Source organism: Bubalus kerabau, chromosome 19 (genome assembly GCF_029407905.1).
Source record: "Bubalus kerabau isolate K-KA32 ecotype Philippines breed swamp buffalo chromosome 19, PCC_UOA_SB_1v2, whole genome shotgun sequence".
NCBI lineage: Eukaryota > Metazoa > Chordata > Mammalia > Artiodactyla > Bovidae > Bubalus > Bubalus kerabau.
Genome location: NC_073642.1, coordinates 61,156,890 through 61,173,369, shown reverse-complemented (window position 1 = coordinate 61,173,369; position 16,480 = coordinate 61,156,890). Strand labels below are relative to the sequence as shown.

General features: G+C 44.6%; 1 long non-coding RNA gene across 1 annotated transcript; it reads left to right on the top strand.

Moving 5' to 3' along the window:
• The first annotated feature begins 7,155 nt into the window (after positions 1-7,155).
• On the top strand, positions 7,156-14,870 carry LOC129633796 (uncharacterized). Its single transcript, XR_008705295.1, has 2 exons — positions 7,156-7,247; positions 14,179-14,870. It is a non-coding gene; the product is annotated as an uncharacterized LOC129633796 (long non-coding RNA).
• Positions 14,871-16,480: the final 1,610 nt, after the last annotated feature.

Genomic DNA, 16,480 nt, shown 5'->3' with positions numbered 1-16,480 from the left:
CACTGCAAAATTAACTCATTCTCCATCCGCACATTTCCATACTGTACTCTTTGGAAGGAAGTTTATGGGAGGAAAATCTCTACCCATCTTGGGTTCGTTGGCTGGGGCCTTGCAAATTAGACTGACAAAAAAACAGATTAACAAGAGGAAAAAAAAGGTGTATAAACATGTGTATCATGCCTACACATGTTTACATATGTGAGCACCCAATGATGAATAACTCAAAGGAGTGATTAGAACAGGGGCTTTATAGCATCTCAACAAAACAACAGATTTTGTAGAGAGGGGACAGACACGGATTTTGAGTTTCTAGGGAGGGCAAATGCTACGAAGACCAATATATGGGGGAACTAATGGAAGATAAGGACTAGATAGTATAGTTTGTTATATCATAGTTAGTATAGTATGATTCCTCTGGTGCCATCTTGGGGCTAAGACTAGAGTTGTCTGCTATGATTAACTCTGTCCTTCCTGGTAGGCAGGGGAATGCGATCTTTTTTTTTTTTTTTTTTTTTTTTTTACAAATTTTTGCACTGCTTTTCAACACATAAAAAGTCAGAGAGCTTTTCTTTTATCTGTTTATTCTCAGTAGACTTCAGTTCAAAACAATCCTTATGCCAAGATAGCACATTTGAAGGTGGCATATTCTGCCATCCTTCAGAAGTCAGCTGAGCTGTCCACTCTTATGTTCTACCTTCTTGAGGATGGACTGCTACTGCTGCTGCTAAGTTGCTTCAGTCGTGTCCGACTCTGTGCGACCCCACAGATGGCAGCCCACCAGGCTCCCCCATCCCTGGGATTCTCCAGGCAAGAACACTGGAGTGGGTTGCCATTTCCTTCTCCAATGCATAAAAGTGAAAAGTGAAAGTGAAGTCGCTCAGTCGTGTCCAACTCTTAGTGACCCCATGGACTGCAGCCTACCAGGCTCCTCTGCCCATGGGATTTTCCAGGCAAGAGTACTAGACTGGGGTGCCATTACCTTCTCTGTCTTGAGGATGGAAGATCTACATAAAATATTTGGAATTCTTCTGTAGGCAAGATTTACCTTTTCTCTCTCAATTATTCAGTGAATCATGTGCTTATATCATTATAGACTCATGGATATTTATTTTATGCTTCGGGTGATAATCCTATACTACTCTATTTATCTTGATGCTCTAATGTGGTCACTGGGAGCTTTTTCATTTGGCTCCTATGTCCCTTTGGCATGCTCCCATCTTTGTGGATTTTCTTTCTAGCATTTCCTTACTTTCTGACACTTCAATCTGCTCTGGGTTCACCTTGTATATTCCCTTCCCCAGCTCCAGAATCAGTCATTTCCCCAAGGACCACATGATGTTTGAGTTTGTGTTTACATATGCCATCTTGTCTCATCTTCCCAACAGCTCTGTGATGCGAGGAGCATTATCCTCCTTCACAGGTGTGGATCAGAAAGGAGACACTGTTTGCCATGAGAATGGAGGCTGGAGCCAGTGTCTGAGTTAACATCTGCCTGCTCCACCTATACCTTCGCCACCTATATGGACCTGTTATATTACAAAATGGAGCAATCCCTTCATCTCAGTTTGGGGATCCACAAGGTTGCAGGGGGAGGAAGAACAAAAAAAGAGAGCCGAGTGGAGTCATTGAGAGGTAAGAAGGAGCTGGTGGAGGTCCTGCTTTGATGAGATTTCTATGTCTACAGAGTATTCACACAGCTTTCCTCTTCTGCAGCCCACCACTCAAACTGTCCTGCTTTGATGAGATCTCTATGTCTACAGAGTATACACATGATCTACCTCTCACCACACCTTAGCTCTCCTTCCATGGAGTCCTAGAACTCCAGTTCTAGAAAGTACTCTGCAATCACAGCATCCACTCTTCTCCTTTTACAGGAGGTCAGAGAAGGCCAGAGGCTTGTTCAAGAGTGAACACAACTACATGCCAGAGTTGGTGCTGGGATCCAGATCCCCTTATCCCTAAGTCCTTGCCCCCCAAGTAGCCTTAATCATAGTAACCTGGTTTCACCAGGGAGCCGGGGCAGTGGGCGTTGCCATGAGGAATGGCATCACTCATCCTTCAGCCCATCTCTTTTCGTGTCCTGAGCCTGCGGAGTCTATCCCTTGAAGATGGGGAGAGATATTAATTTCCACCCTTTACTTACCAAAGCACTCTCCCTCACCCCACAATTAGGCTTTAGCAAAAGACTTTTCCTGAGCCTCACTCTGGATCCTTCTCTTGCGTTGCTTTTTATTGCATCCCAGCCAAAGCAGCAGGAATTCGGCTATGGAGCCTGGAGTTCCAAATTACTGTTGGATCAGAATCCCTAGTTCCTCAGGCCTGACATGCAGCGTTCAGTGGGGACGGGACCCACAGAATGATGAATAGTCACCAATTCACTTCCAGCCTGATGGCTGTGGAGCCGTCCACCGTGCCATTAAGAGAGCCACGCTTGGCAAGGGAGAGGCAGGCAAACAGCGATGAATATTTTTATGATCCAGCTCGGAGTGAATTCATCTGACGGTCTGTCTAGCTTCAGGGCAAGCAGGAAGAGATTAAATAAGCTAACAGATGCGATAGCACTTTTTAAACTGTAAACTGGTTGTGAAAGCACTTTCTGACTGTAAAGTGTTATGTAAATAGGAGATGAGAGGGGTTCGGGAGCCATGCTGAGAGGATGTTGGTGGAGTGTGGGCAGTTAGCACTCTAGACCTGAATTCTGCAATGTCTGCTCCAGGATCTCCAGCTCCTTTATGAATTTAGGATTATAGATTTTGTAATCAAGAGAATCTTTTTTCTCCCCTTTTGAATAACTTTTCCTTTGCAGCAGACTAAGCCTCCCCTCCTCAATGGCATCCATTTAAAAGTGCATGCTGACTGCAAGGGAAATTTTCAGTGGCTCCCTTCCACAAAATATCTCATTCTCTATGAAATCAGCTAAACGTAGTGAGTCCTAGAGAACAACAAATGACTCCTTGAAGATTTATAAAAGGCATAAACAGTTCTATAAAGAATTTGATAGTTTTCTAACTAATAATTATTACGAGTGATTACACGGCTATTTACCTTGGTTAAAACCCATAAAATTATACACTTAAAACTGCTAAATTTTATAGTATGTAAATTATGCCTCAATAAAGCTGTTTTTTAAAAAGACATAAACACCTAGGAAGAGTTTGCTATTTTTCAAACAATATTATTAGCTAAATTTAACCTCATATTTTCCTAGGCATAGAATGTTTCTATCACATTGACCAAAAAGTTTGTTCCGGGTTTTCCATAAGCTGTGAAAAAAACCCAAGTGAACTCTTTGGCCAACCCAATACATAATTTTAAATTTCGTCTTCAGGACAAACATCTCAAGCTGAGATTGGAGTTCTGAAACTTTGGACAAGCTTCCCATCAAAAAACCCTCTCTAAGAATTTTCTCAGGCTTCCCTGGTGGCTCGAGTGGTAAAGAATCTGCCTGCCAGTGCAGGGACGCAGGTTCAATATCTAGTTGAGAAGATCCCCTGGAGAAGGGAATGGCAACCCACTCCAGTATTCTTGCCTGGAGAATTCCATGGACAGAGGAGGCTGGTGGGCTACAGTCCATGGGGTCTCAAACAGTCGGACACAACTGAGGGACTAAACAATGACAACCAATTTCAGAAAAGCTCTTGTTTTAACTTTCTAACACATGAGGTAGAAATTTTTACCTCTCTCTGCCGTGTTCTTTACTGGTCAGATGCTCAGAGAAGGAAATTTTTTTAAATTTAGTTATTTTTTAATTGGTGGATAATCGCTTTACAATATTATGTTGGTTTCTGCCATACATCAACATGGATCAGCCACAGGTTCACATATGTCCCCTCCCTCTTGAACCTCCCTCCCACTTCCCACCCGACTCCATCCCTCTAGGTTATCACAGAACACCTGTTTGTGCTCCCTGAATCACACAGCAAATTCCCACTGGCTATCTATTTTACATATGGTAATGTATGTTTCCGTGGTACTCTCTCAATTCGTCCCACCTTCTCCTTCCCCCACTGTGACCACAAGTCTGTTCCTGTGTCTGCATCCCCATTGCTGCCCTGCAAATAGGTTCATCAGCACCATCTTTCTAGATTCCATATGCACTGATACGCAACGTTTATTTTTTCAGAGAAGGAAATTTAAAGATCATTTTCAACTGCATCAAAGGGAAAATGTGTCACCTTCACCAGCTGTATTCTAGCATAAATTCCTAAGGACTCAATTCAGGTATGACAAACTCTTATCTTTGCAACAATATAGCATTGACAGTAAGTCCAGCATTTTCAGTGATTTGTACTGTTATATGGGGAACATTTGTTTCTTACTCCTGATATTTCCACCGTTAAGGAAGGAACATGATTCATGTAACTCTCAGTGTTTCCTGGTTCCTTCCATGGGGAGGAACATTGGTAGTGATCTTTCTCTCCCCCTTTCCTGAGTCTCACTTGGAGGCTGAAATGACTTACCCACTTGGCAGGTATGGAAAAATAAACCAGGCAGACTCAAGTTACTTCCCCCAGTCTTCATCTTGAGAGTGAGCCTCCCCACTGAAGCATGAAGTCTCTTCTCCTCCATGTCCTAAGACTAACCTGAGAAGAACCCCCCACACATACACATACACAGATGGACCCAGTGCCCTATCCCACCCTAGCTGCTAGGACTGAGTGGTTAAATCAGTCTAATACTAGGGTCGAATTTCAATAAGCCCACTTACTCAAGGATAAAAGCCATGTCTTCCAAGCCCAATGTTCCATCCACTTTCTTATTTGGACAGGAAAGGGGTGTCATTAATGAACTACCCTCAAAGACCCCAGCACTTATAGGATAAAGCAATGGCCATGCACTGAATTCTCAGTCCAACCACCTCACTAGACAGTGACTACAGATGTGCTAGTTAATCTTTCTGAGCTCCACGTATAAAACACAGAGAAGACCAGTTCCAGCATCACAGGGCAGGAAGAAGGATTGAATAAGATAATGAACAGGAAAGAGGTTGTTGAACTGTGACCACCTCTGTACTTACGAGCTATGCCTAAAACCACCTGCTCTAGACTAAATATTTGTGTCCCCCACAATTTCCTGTATTGACACCTAATCCCTAATGTGAGGCTATTAGGAGGTGGGGCATCTGGGGGATGATTAGGTCATTCAAGTGGAGCCCTCATGAATGGGATTAGTGCCCTAATAAAGAGCCCCCCCCCCCCGCTTATTTAACTTATATGCAGAGTACATCATGAGAAACGCTGGGCTGGAAGAAGCACAAGCTGAAATCAAGATTGCCAGGAGAAATATCAAAACCTCAGATATGCAGATGACACCACCCTTATGGCAGAAAGTGAAGAGGAACTAAAAAGTCTCTTGATGAAAGTGAAAGACGAGAGTGAAAAAGTTGGCTTAAAGCTCAACATTCAGAAAACTAAGATCATGGCATCTGGTCCCATCACTTCATGGCAAATAGATGGGGAAACAGTGGAAACAGTGTCAGACTATTTTTTTTGGGCTCCAAAATCACTGCAGATGGTGACTGCAGCCATGAAATTAAAAGACGCTTACTCCTTGGAAGGAAAGTTATGACCAACCTAGATAGCATATTAAAAATCAGAGACATTACTTTGCCAACAAAGGTTCGTCTAGTCAAGGCTATGGTTTTTCCAGTGGTCATGTATGGATGTGAGAGTTGGACTGTGAAGAAAGCTGAGCACTGAAGAATTGATGCTTTTGAAGTGTGGTGTTGGAGAAGACTCTTGAGAGTCCCTTGGACTGCAAGAAGATTCAACCAGTCCATTCTGAAGGAGATCAGCCCTGGGATTTCTTTGGAAGGAATGATGCTAAAGCTGAAACTCCAGTACTTTGGCCACCTCATGCGAAGAGTTGACTCATTGGAAAAGACTCTGATGCTGGGAGGGATTGGGGGCAGGAGGAAAAGGGGACGACAGAGGCTGAGATGTCTGGATGGCATCACCAACTCGATGGACGTGAGTCTGAGTGAACTCCGGGAGTTGGTGATGGACAGGGAGGCCTGGCGTGCTGCGATTCATGGGGTCGCAAAGAGTCAAACATGACTGAGCAACTGAACTGAACTGAAAGAGCCCCCAGAGAGGTCCCTAGTCCCTTTCACTATGAGAATATGCAACAAGAAGACAGGAAGTGGGTCCTCACCAGACACTGAATCTGCCAGCACCTTGATCTTGGATGTCCCTGTCTCCAAATCTGTGAGAAATAAAATTCCTGTTGTTTAGAAGTCACTCAGTCTATGATATTCTGCTCTAGCAGCCCAGATGGGGTAAAACATAATTGTAACCAGTCTTTAGTAAACGCATTCAAATGCACACATGCACGCAGAGATCCAAGCTATTTACATGACACCTGTTCCCTTCACATCTCATAGATCATCAGCCACTTTGCAGTCTTGGCTCTGGGAGCAGCCCTGATAAGACTTTGTAACAGGGGAAGGTACCGTTTGTCGGATGTCACATGGATATAGTGAGGTGGCTGAGAGCTTAGACTGCGGTGCCAAACAGAACTGGCTGGACTCCTAGCTCCACTGCTCATTAGCTGAGTGCCTGTGGGTGCATTATGCACCCCTTCGTCTGCAAAATGAGAATGATAATAAGTGAGGGTCATAGTGGACCTGCTTTGTAGGGTTATCATGAGGAGTAAATGAAGTAAGGCATGGGATAAATTCAATTTGAATTCCAGCACATCATAAGGATTCATTCCATGTTAACAGACATTAGGTTGGGTACCTACTCTCTCCATATGGCACCCATGATAGTCACAATCCCCAGGCTAGTCAGGATTCTCTCCTAAACTCTTTCTCTGAACCCAGCCTCCTTCTGAGCCTTTGTACCCCCTCATTTCAGCCTCACCCATGCTCTCAGTTATCCCGGTCAAGCAGGCAGCCCCATGCCCTGTTTGCCCCGAGCTCCCTAGAGGTGATCAGCAGCTATGCTTATTTGTTCCTGCACTTACTCATTCAACAAGTGCATCCCGAGTACTTCCTCCACCAAACCCTGGGCTGGGAGTTGGGGCCATGTTGACAGAACAGTCTCCTTCTCTCACGCTTGCACAGCTCATCTGAGTGGGTTATAGACACAAATGGCTCCACCCCACAGCTGGCTGTGAAGGAGCAACCCAGAGGGACCGGCGGTGCTTTGAGAGACCAGGACATGCTTCCTTCCAAGAAGGTCACATTCCACTAGAACTCTGAAGGCAGGAGATGCTGAGGAAGAGCCCCCTAAGCTAATGAAAAGGTGAGGAAGGGAACCAAGGTAGACAAAGGCATGGAGGTAGGAAGCCAGAGGAAAGGCTGTAGTGGTCCAGAGTCGAAGGCCACCAGGAAGAACACTGTCCTCAGAGATGGGATTAGGCAGCTGAGTCCATGCTGGGCTTTGCAGAGCCCTGAATTTCATGCTAAGGGTTTCCAGATGCTTGAGCCAGGACTTGGAGTGGACAGGGTTCAAAGGTGTTCCTCAGGACAATGAATAGAGCAAGTTGGGAGGATGGATAGTGACAGGGTAGGAAGGCTGAGATGCTTTCTGAAGATCGGTGGGCAGTGATGGTCTTCAGTCACTTGTCCCCTCATTCATCTGAGAAAATGTTCTTGAGTTCCCTAGGATAGACAGCAGCTGTGTGTCTTTGAGGTTTTCCAGATGGTGCTGGTGGTAAAGAACCCACCTGCCAATGCAGGAGGCATAAGAGACACTGGTTTGATTCCTGGATCAGGAAGATCCCCTGGAGGAGGGCATGGCAACACCCTCCAGTATTCTTGCCTGGAAAATTCCATGGGCAGAGGAGCCTGGTGGGCTACAGTCCATAGGGTCACAAAGAGCTGGACAGGACTGAAGCGACTTAACATGCATATGTGTCTTTGAATGGGAAACCTGAGCCTTCCTGGGCGTCCAAGAACCTTCTTTCATCCATGAAATAAAGATGCTGGCACTCAGGGACCAAGGTTGTGCTGTCTGGACACAGGTCTTGGGCAGAGATTGCTTTCCAGACGTTCCACCAGTCTCATCTCCCTGCCAGCAAAGGAAGACATTTCCATATCATCCAGGCACAGAAAATGGGTGCTTGCCCAGAGATAGGATATGCCCTGAATGTCAATATCCTCTGAACAGGCATCTTCTCCAGACAGATGAGGAATCACAGATGCATAGAGGGTGTTTTCATCAGTTGAGGCTTCACATCATACACTGATACTGTGACTGGGGCTTTTAATGGCCTTCACTTAACCTTGCAAAAATCCTAGGACAGGACTTCCCAGGAGGTCTAGCTGTTAAGACTCTGTGCTCCCACTGCAGGGGCAGGGGTTTGATCCCTGGTTGGGGAACTAAGATTCAGCATGCAGTGCTGCGTGGCCAAAAAAAAAAAAAAAAAAAAATCCTAGGAAGAAGGTATTTGTAGTCTCAAATCCCCAAGGACCAAACAGGACCAGGGAGTCTAAACAAGACATTTGCCTCAAGTTACAAAACAAAGACATAGCAGAGCTGGGACCTAAGACAGCTGGGGTTGGCTCCACATTTCGAGGTCATTCCATTGTACCACTCTTTGGAATCACCCTGACCTCCTCGCCTGTCCAGCACACCTCACCCTCTGGGAATTGGGGAGGGTTCCTGGAGTGATGGCTCTCCCCACCTCAAAGAGAACAGGCTGCTGTGGCAACATGATCCAGGGAGGAAATACCACTTTAATGCATCTCATCCATCACCCACTCCAACAGAAAAAACAAATTATGAAACATGCCCTGTGTTGCCCTTTCAAATCTTGGTGGAGAACAACAATTAAAACTTCTCATGGTAAGAGTCACCCTGGAGACAAATGAAAGGAAATGGAATGTAAAGCAGAGGGAGAGAGGGATCTCCGGGGGGGATCTGGGTAACCGCAGGGTCGTTCAGAGAGATGAGCTTTTCACAGATGGTTTGCGGGCAGTCTTTGGACGGACACTCTCAAAAACAAACCCAGGAAGTGTGTGGTCAGTGAAGCATAGCATTTATCAACATGAATATAAGTTATGCACACACATTCACTTATAACAATGCTTTCTGACTTAAACAATGAAACATATTCATTAAAGACAAAATTGAAAGTAACAGAAAGGGCAGGGAGAAGGAATCCCCTTTGGTTCCACTCTGTTACTTCTTTCCCCAGTAAACAGGTCCTCTCAGAAACAGTTGTGGGCAATATCTGATTCATTTCATTCTACTTCTCCTTTCACGTGTTCAAAGCTATGATTTGGAGGGAAGGTGAAGTATTTATTTAACATCTACAATGTACCAGGCAAGTGCTTACTGCATTGCTCCTGTTGCCTTATTTCATTCTCATAATGATACTGGGAGGTCCATTTCACCAACCCCGTTTTAAGGAGGAGGAAACTGAAGCTCAGAGAGGTTGAAAAACTTAACCCAAGTCACACAGCTTCTAAGTGGTGGAGACTGCTTCCCTCTAGGCTTCAAGATTCCAAAGTCCTTGACACCTGGTTCCTTGAGGGGACTATGTTAAATAAAATTAAGACTTGGCCCTGGGACTTCACCAATGGTCCAGTGGCTAAGACTCTGCTCTCCCAATGCAGGGGGCCCAAGTTCAAAACCTGGTCAAGGAACTAGATCCCACGTGCCACAGCTACAGATCCCCCCATGTTCAACTAAAGCCTGATGCAGCCAAATAAATAAACTAATTAAAAAAAAAAACAACTCAGCCCTTACTCTCCAATTGCTCACAGTTGAACAGGGATGTTTAAATACACTTGGGATTAATCTGGAGCCCAGACAAAATGCCAATGGTAACAAAGTACAAATGGTAAGAAGAGGTTTAATTTAAGCCCTTTGGGAATCCATAGAAGGAGCGTGGACCTTTCAGTCCAAAGAAGACAAAGAGGGATCACATTAATGGAAGGGGTGACATTTGATCTGATTTTTGAAAACAGGGTGGGTAAAAGCCATATTGGTGGAGGGAGGGGATGGAGGGCAATCCAAGCAGAAGTAACAGCCTGAAGAAAGCAAAGAGGTAGAGGACTTCCCTGATGGCGCAGTGGATAGGAGTCTGCCTACCAATGCAGGGGACACGGGTTTGATCCCTGATCGGGGAAGATCCCAGATCTCGTGGAGCAACTAAGCCCATGTGCCACAACTACTGAAGCCCGTGCGCCCTAGAGCCTGTGCTCGACAATGAGAGAAGCCACCGTGATGAGAGGCTGTACACCGCAACCAGAGAGCTGCCCCCTCTCTCTACAACTAGAGAAAAGCCTGTGCTGCAACAAAGACCCAGGACGGCCAAATAGAAAATAAATAAATAAAATTATATTTCTAGAAAATTATATAAAATATAAATTTATATATAAAAAAGGAGGTAGAACCCTCCAGAGCCCCGAGCAGGAGATAGATTCCTTTGGCTGAAACTTAAGGATGTCTGAGTAGAAGACACAGAAAATGAAGCTGGAAATCAGGTTAGAGACATACTGAAGGGCCTTGAGTGCTTGGCTAAGGATTTGAATTTCTGTTATAGTACAGGAGAGGGACATGCCCTGGCTAATAGTTTAAGAAAATCTCTAGCAGTACCTCGAAGTCTGCAATTATCACAGAGAAAGGGGTTGTTGATAACAGTGATAGGAAAGCAAGGAGGAGGAAAGTAACAGAATATAAAATATGTTGGAGATGAGATTTCTGACCTGAATTACTAAGTAGATGGTGGGGCCAACATCTCCCTGAGAGGGAACCCAAGAAGAAAAAAATACAATGTGATCAATTTCAACCAGTTGAATTTGAGATGCCGGTGAGGCATCCAGGTGGAATGTCCAGTAGGCAGGTATGTCCAGCCCTGGAGATGTTGGCCTAACACATTTTAGCATAAGCCAGTAGGGACTTTGGAAATGACCCATTCCAGCCTCATCATCCCTTTAGCAAACTCAGCAACACTTTAGCCTCCAGTACATTGACTCCCCTTAATGCCACTGACTTTCCAACATCCACCCACAGAACCACTCACTTTATTTCCTTATCTCTGGAAACTTCCTCCTTCTGAAGTCATAACTTCTAGTATTCCCCACTCTGTTCTAATCTTCCAAATTCTCAAGCCCCCAATTCTACCGAGGGCTCATAGTCACTCCCCCAGCTTCTCCATTTCTCCCAGGTTTTGGGTTCCCTTGTGCCCATTTTGCATCCCTATCCAGCTTTTTTCTGGAATTCCCTGATAGCTCAGATGGTAAAGAGTCCGCCTGCAGTGCTGGAGACCTTGGTTCAATCCCTGGGTTGGGAAGATCCCCTGGAGAAGGAAATGACAACCCACTCCAGTATTCTTGCCTGGAGAATCCCATGGATGGAGGAACCTGACAGGTTACAGTCCATGCGGTGGCAGAGAGTTGGACACGACTGAGCGACTTCACTTCACTTCACTTCACCCAGCTTTTACTCCATGGTGGGTGGTCTAAACCATTCTTTCATCAACATCCTTGATTCCCTTGCACCTTATCCCTACACTGCATGCAGCTGGCAAAACTCCATCAATCTCTCCATGCAAATTCCCACCTTCTCTGTTCCTGTGCTAGATTGCCGAGCAGAAGAAAAATCATGAAGTTATGCTGATTAGGTCTGCTAAAAATTCCTGATCCTCTCCTAATCAGGCCACCCACATCACTGTCAAAACCTTTTACTTGTCCTTTTTTCAGCCTCCTTTTCCATTTCACTTCCTCTTTCCTTTCTCCATGAATTCTCTCCTCTTTTTCCTGCTTCTTTAACTTGCTCTTCTCAACTGCTTTCATGCTTGGGTCTCTTTCACTTCAGCTATCCTCCAATCTCACTGCTGTTTTTCTCTTCCCAACTGTCAGGAGTTATCTTTAATGCCATTCACAGATTTCCCTTCATTTCTCAGCCCATTAAAACTGGCTTTTACCTTCTGGAACTGGTCCTGGGAAGATCATCACTGAACTTCTGAGAACCAGTGGGATGTGTGTCTTCTGCAGCTCATCTTGATGCTTGTCTCCAAGATCTGATTCTGCTGATCCCTGGATTTTGTTGAATATCCTTTCCCAAGGCTTCCACAGCACTGAAGCTTCAGGTTTATCTCATCCCACTTTCATCCTTTCTCTGGATTCCTCACAGGCTCCCTCTCTTTCCATTCCAAACGTGTTCTTTCTTAACATTCTCTTCTTAGCCTGTGGGTCTTTGAATTTTACACACAGCCTTGTCTAGGAGCTCTTGTTCAGTTGTTTTTAGTCGCTCTTTGCGACCCCATGGACTGAAGTATGCCAGGCTCCTCTGTCCTCCACTATCTCCAGGAGATTGCTCAAACTCATGTTCATTGAGTCAGTGATGCTATCTAACCATCTTGCCCTCTGCCTCCCTTTTCTCCTTTTGCCTTCAATCTGTCCCAGCATCAGAGACTTTTCCAACAAGTCGGCTCTTTGCACCTGGTAGCCAAAGTTTGGGGGCTTCGGCTTTAGCATCAATCCTTTCAATGAATGTTTGGGACTGATCTCCTTTACAACGGACTTGTTCAGTGCCATTGTTTAAATGACCAACTAAATACAACTCCAAAGATTGTATCATCAACCAGAGCTTTTTCCAATGAGCCAGACTTATATCTATCTGCATATCAGATCTTTCTACTTTGACACATCATTGGTTCCTCAAACTCAACTTGTCCCAAAGTGCTGTCTCTTGATCTTAAATGGTGGCATGACCATCTACCTGGTTAAACCTGGAAGTCATCCTTGACTCTTCCTCCCCTTACTCATCACATTCAACAGATCTCCCGGTTCTGATTATTTTACCTCCCAGACAACCCTGAACACACTTGCTCCCTCAATATCTCCCAGTGTTTTCTATATCCTTAACATCTCTCCCCAGATTCCTATAACCCTCTCCTCACTAGTCTCTTTTGCCAGCTTTATTTTCTTCAAAACTATTCTCTATACTGTTAAAGATAAATCCTACAGGATCGCTCCTTTGGAAAATGTTTCCAAGACCCTTGATTACCCATAAAGAGTGTTTGCCAAAGAGAATTTTAAGATACTGGATTTTCATAGTGTTACAAATTGTTACCAAGTCAATAAATGGACCAGTTTTCTTCACTGAAGGATTCTCAGTCCTCTAATGTGCCACTGTTTATTAGAAATCTCTAAAGCATCACCTTAGGAGATCCAACTAGTCCATTCTAAAGGAGATCAGTCCTGGGTGTTCTTTGGAAGGAATGATGCTAAAGCTGAAAATCCAGTACTTTGGCCACCTCATGTGAAGAGTTGACTCATTGGAAAAGACTCTGATGCTGGGAGGGATTGGGGGCAGGAGGAAAAGGGGACGACAGAGGATGAGATGGCTGGATGGCATCACTGACTCGATGGACATGAGTCTGAGTAAACTCCGGGAGTTGGTGATGGACAGGGAGGCCTGGCGTGCTGCGATTCATAGGGTCGCAAAGAGTCGGACACGACTGAGCGACTGAACTGAACTGAACTGAACTGAAAGCAACACCCATGCATTGTTGGCCTCAGGACTTTTCCCCAAGGACCATGTTACAAGACTAGTTTTCTAAGAAACATGTTTCAGAACTCAATTAGTCTACACAATAAAAAGAGTCCTATGTTGTTCTCCATAAAGAGAAGGGAAAATATCGTATGATAGCAATTATGTTCTGTGCTCTGCTTAGTCACTCAGTCATGTCTGATTCTTTGTGACCCCAGGGACTGTAGCCCACCAGGCTCCTCTATCCATGGGGATTCTCCAGGCAAGAATACTGGAATGGGTTGCCATGCTCTCTCCTCCAGAATATCTTCCCAATCCAGGGATCAAATCCAGGTCTCTTGCATTATAAGCGGATTCTTGACCATCTGAGCCACCAGAGAATGTGTAATCAAAAAGAATGGTACAAATGAACTTCTTTACAAAAAAGAAACAGAGTCACAGATAGAGAAAACAAATCTATGGTTACTAGGAAGGGAACAATGGGGAGAAATAAATTGGGAGATTGGGACTGACATATACACACTACTGTATATAACGTAGATAACTAATAAAGACCTACTGTATAGCCCAGGGAACTTTTTTCAATATTCTATAATGACCTATATGGGAAATGGATTTTTAAAAGTTTGAAGATATGTGTCTGTATAACTGATTCACTTTGCTGTACAGCAGAGAATAACACAACATTGTAAATCAACTATACTCTAATACAAATTTTTAAAAACAGAGTTCCAGAGATAGGTATGGAAGGTCCTGTGACGTCTTCTAAACGGACTGCTCTAACCCAGCTCCTCCCATGCTCTGCCTCACCTCCTAAGCTGTGGGAATAGCAGGCACACACTCATAATTCTACCTTTGCCACCCTGCCTCTTACCTCTGTGAATTAAGAATGCTACCTGCTGTATCAGTCAGCAAAGACTGTAGCAGCCATCCGTCAAGCCGTTGCGTTACAGTCACCTGGACGGTGAGCCCTGAGGGGACTCAGGATGAGAAAACACAGGACACTGGTCCCAGAGAGCGGAGGTGCACATCAAGGGAATGATTTCAGCCAGCCCAGACTCTTGCATCGTCCCAAACTCAGAAAAGACCTGGATGGTGAGCCCTGAGGGAACTCAGGATGAGAAAACACAGGACACTGGCCCAGAGAGCGGAGGTGCACATCAAGGGGATGATTTCAGCGAGCCCAGACTCTTGCATCGTCCCAGACACAGAAAAGCACCAATTTTATTAACTTGAGACATCTAATTTTCTTTAATTAGCAGTAACCCTTTGATGTTCTGACTCCCTGGTCTTTGCAAAACTCCTATGTATCCTGCCTCTCTCCTTTGCCTCTTTGAAGCAGCCTCTTAGAATTACCTGAGATGCAGGGTCTCAGGCTTAAGTCCTCAGATTTGCTCACCAAATAAAACATAACTCTCAGCTTTTAGGTTGTGCATTTTTTTTCAGTTGACACCTCTTTGGTGTGTCCTCTGTTTGGACTATTCCTCCAATCTATCTTCACATGAATAATTCTGAAGAATTCTTCACATCTCAACACAGTTGCCACCTGCTCTGGAAAGCCTAGATCATGGAATATACACAATGGGAGAGTCAAGTAGCTAGAAGAGAACTGGGACCAACTCACACCCTGTCAATTATAGAGGGCCCCCCAAAAATGCCTGGTGGGTTGCCAGGACTGACCCAGGCCCCATCAAGGGTTGCTTACCCCATGGAGGACAGGAGTGGAAAGGAAGCTCCACTCACTATCATCTGGATATGCCAATGGAAAGAGCCCAGAAGGATTCAATGAAATAAGGGTTACCAGCCAGGAAGAGCAGGAGAAAGGATAGACTGGGAGTTTGACATGTACATTCTGCTATATTTAAAATAGATAACCAAAAATGACCTACTGTATTGAACAGGTAACTCTCTGCTCAATACTCTGTAATAAGCTGAATGGGAAGAAAGTTGAAAAAGAGTAGATATATGTATGTGTATAACTGAGTCACCTGAAACTAACAGCAAAGTATTAGCTAACGACACTGTTAATCAACTGTGATTTTTGTTCAGTCACTGTTGTGTGCGACTCTTTGTGACCCCATGGATTGCAGCTCGCCAGGCTCCTCTGTCCTTCGTTGTCTCCCGGAGTTTGCTTAAATTTATGTCCTTTGAGTCAGAGATGGTATCTAACTATCTCATACTCTGCTGCCCCCTTCTCCTTTTGCCTTCAACCTTTCCCAGCATTGGGGTTTTTTCCAAAGAGTCAGCTCTTCACATCAGATGGCCAAAGTACTACTCCAATATAAAATAAAAATTATTTAAAAAAGAAAGAGCCCACTAGAGCCCAAGACACCCATGTACAATCCCTTTACCCACCTCTCTCCCCAGTGTCTTTCTTCCTACTTCCAGAAGTAGTCAGCTGTTAGGAGTGGACTGAAGGGTAGAAGCCACTTTTCAACATTTCCAAAAGAACAAAAGTTTCTATTTTACAGACCAAGGTAGAAAACCTGATTGAGAGAGAAAATGGTTTCTCCTTCACATGAAACATTCTTAATGATAGTCTTAATAGTAACAGGGGAAATAGGCCATTTAAGTACATCAAAAGAGCCACATAGAAGCCATAGCCTACTGATCTATTAATAATTAACACAGCTGATGCCTTCTGAAATTATTCCTGTGGCTCCCAGAAGGCAGATTCAACAGAGCCCAGAAACAGAAAGTAAAGTGAAAAAGCGTTAGTCACTCACTCGTGTCTGATTCTTTGCAACCCCAAGGACTGTAACTTGCCAGGCTCCTCTGTCTATGGAATTGTTCAGGCAAGAATACTGGAGTGGGTTGCCATTCCCTTCTCCACAGGATCTTCCTGACCCAGGGATCAAACCCAGGTCTCCTGCATGGCAGGCAGATTCTTTACCATCTGAGCCAGTAGGGTAGCTCGAACAGAAAGTATATAGGGTGGAAACAGCTCCCTTCCCTGGCTGTTCCGAGGGCTGTTTCAAGTCTCTGATGAGCTTTACCATAATCTGACTTACAGAAGTCATGGTCCCTCC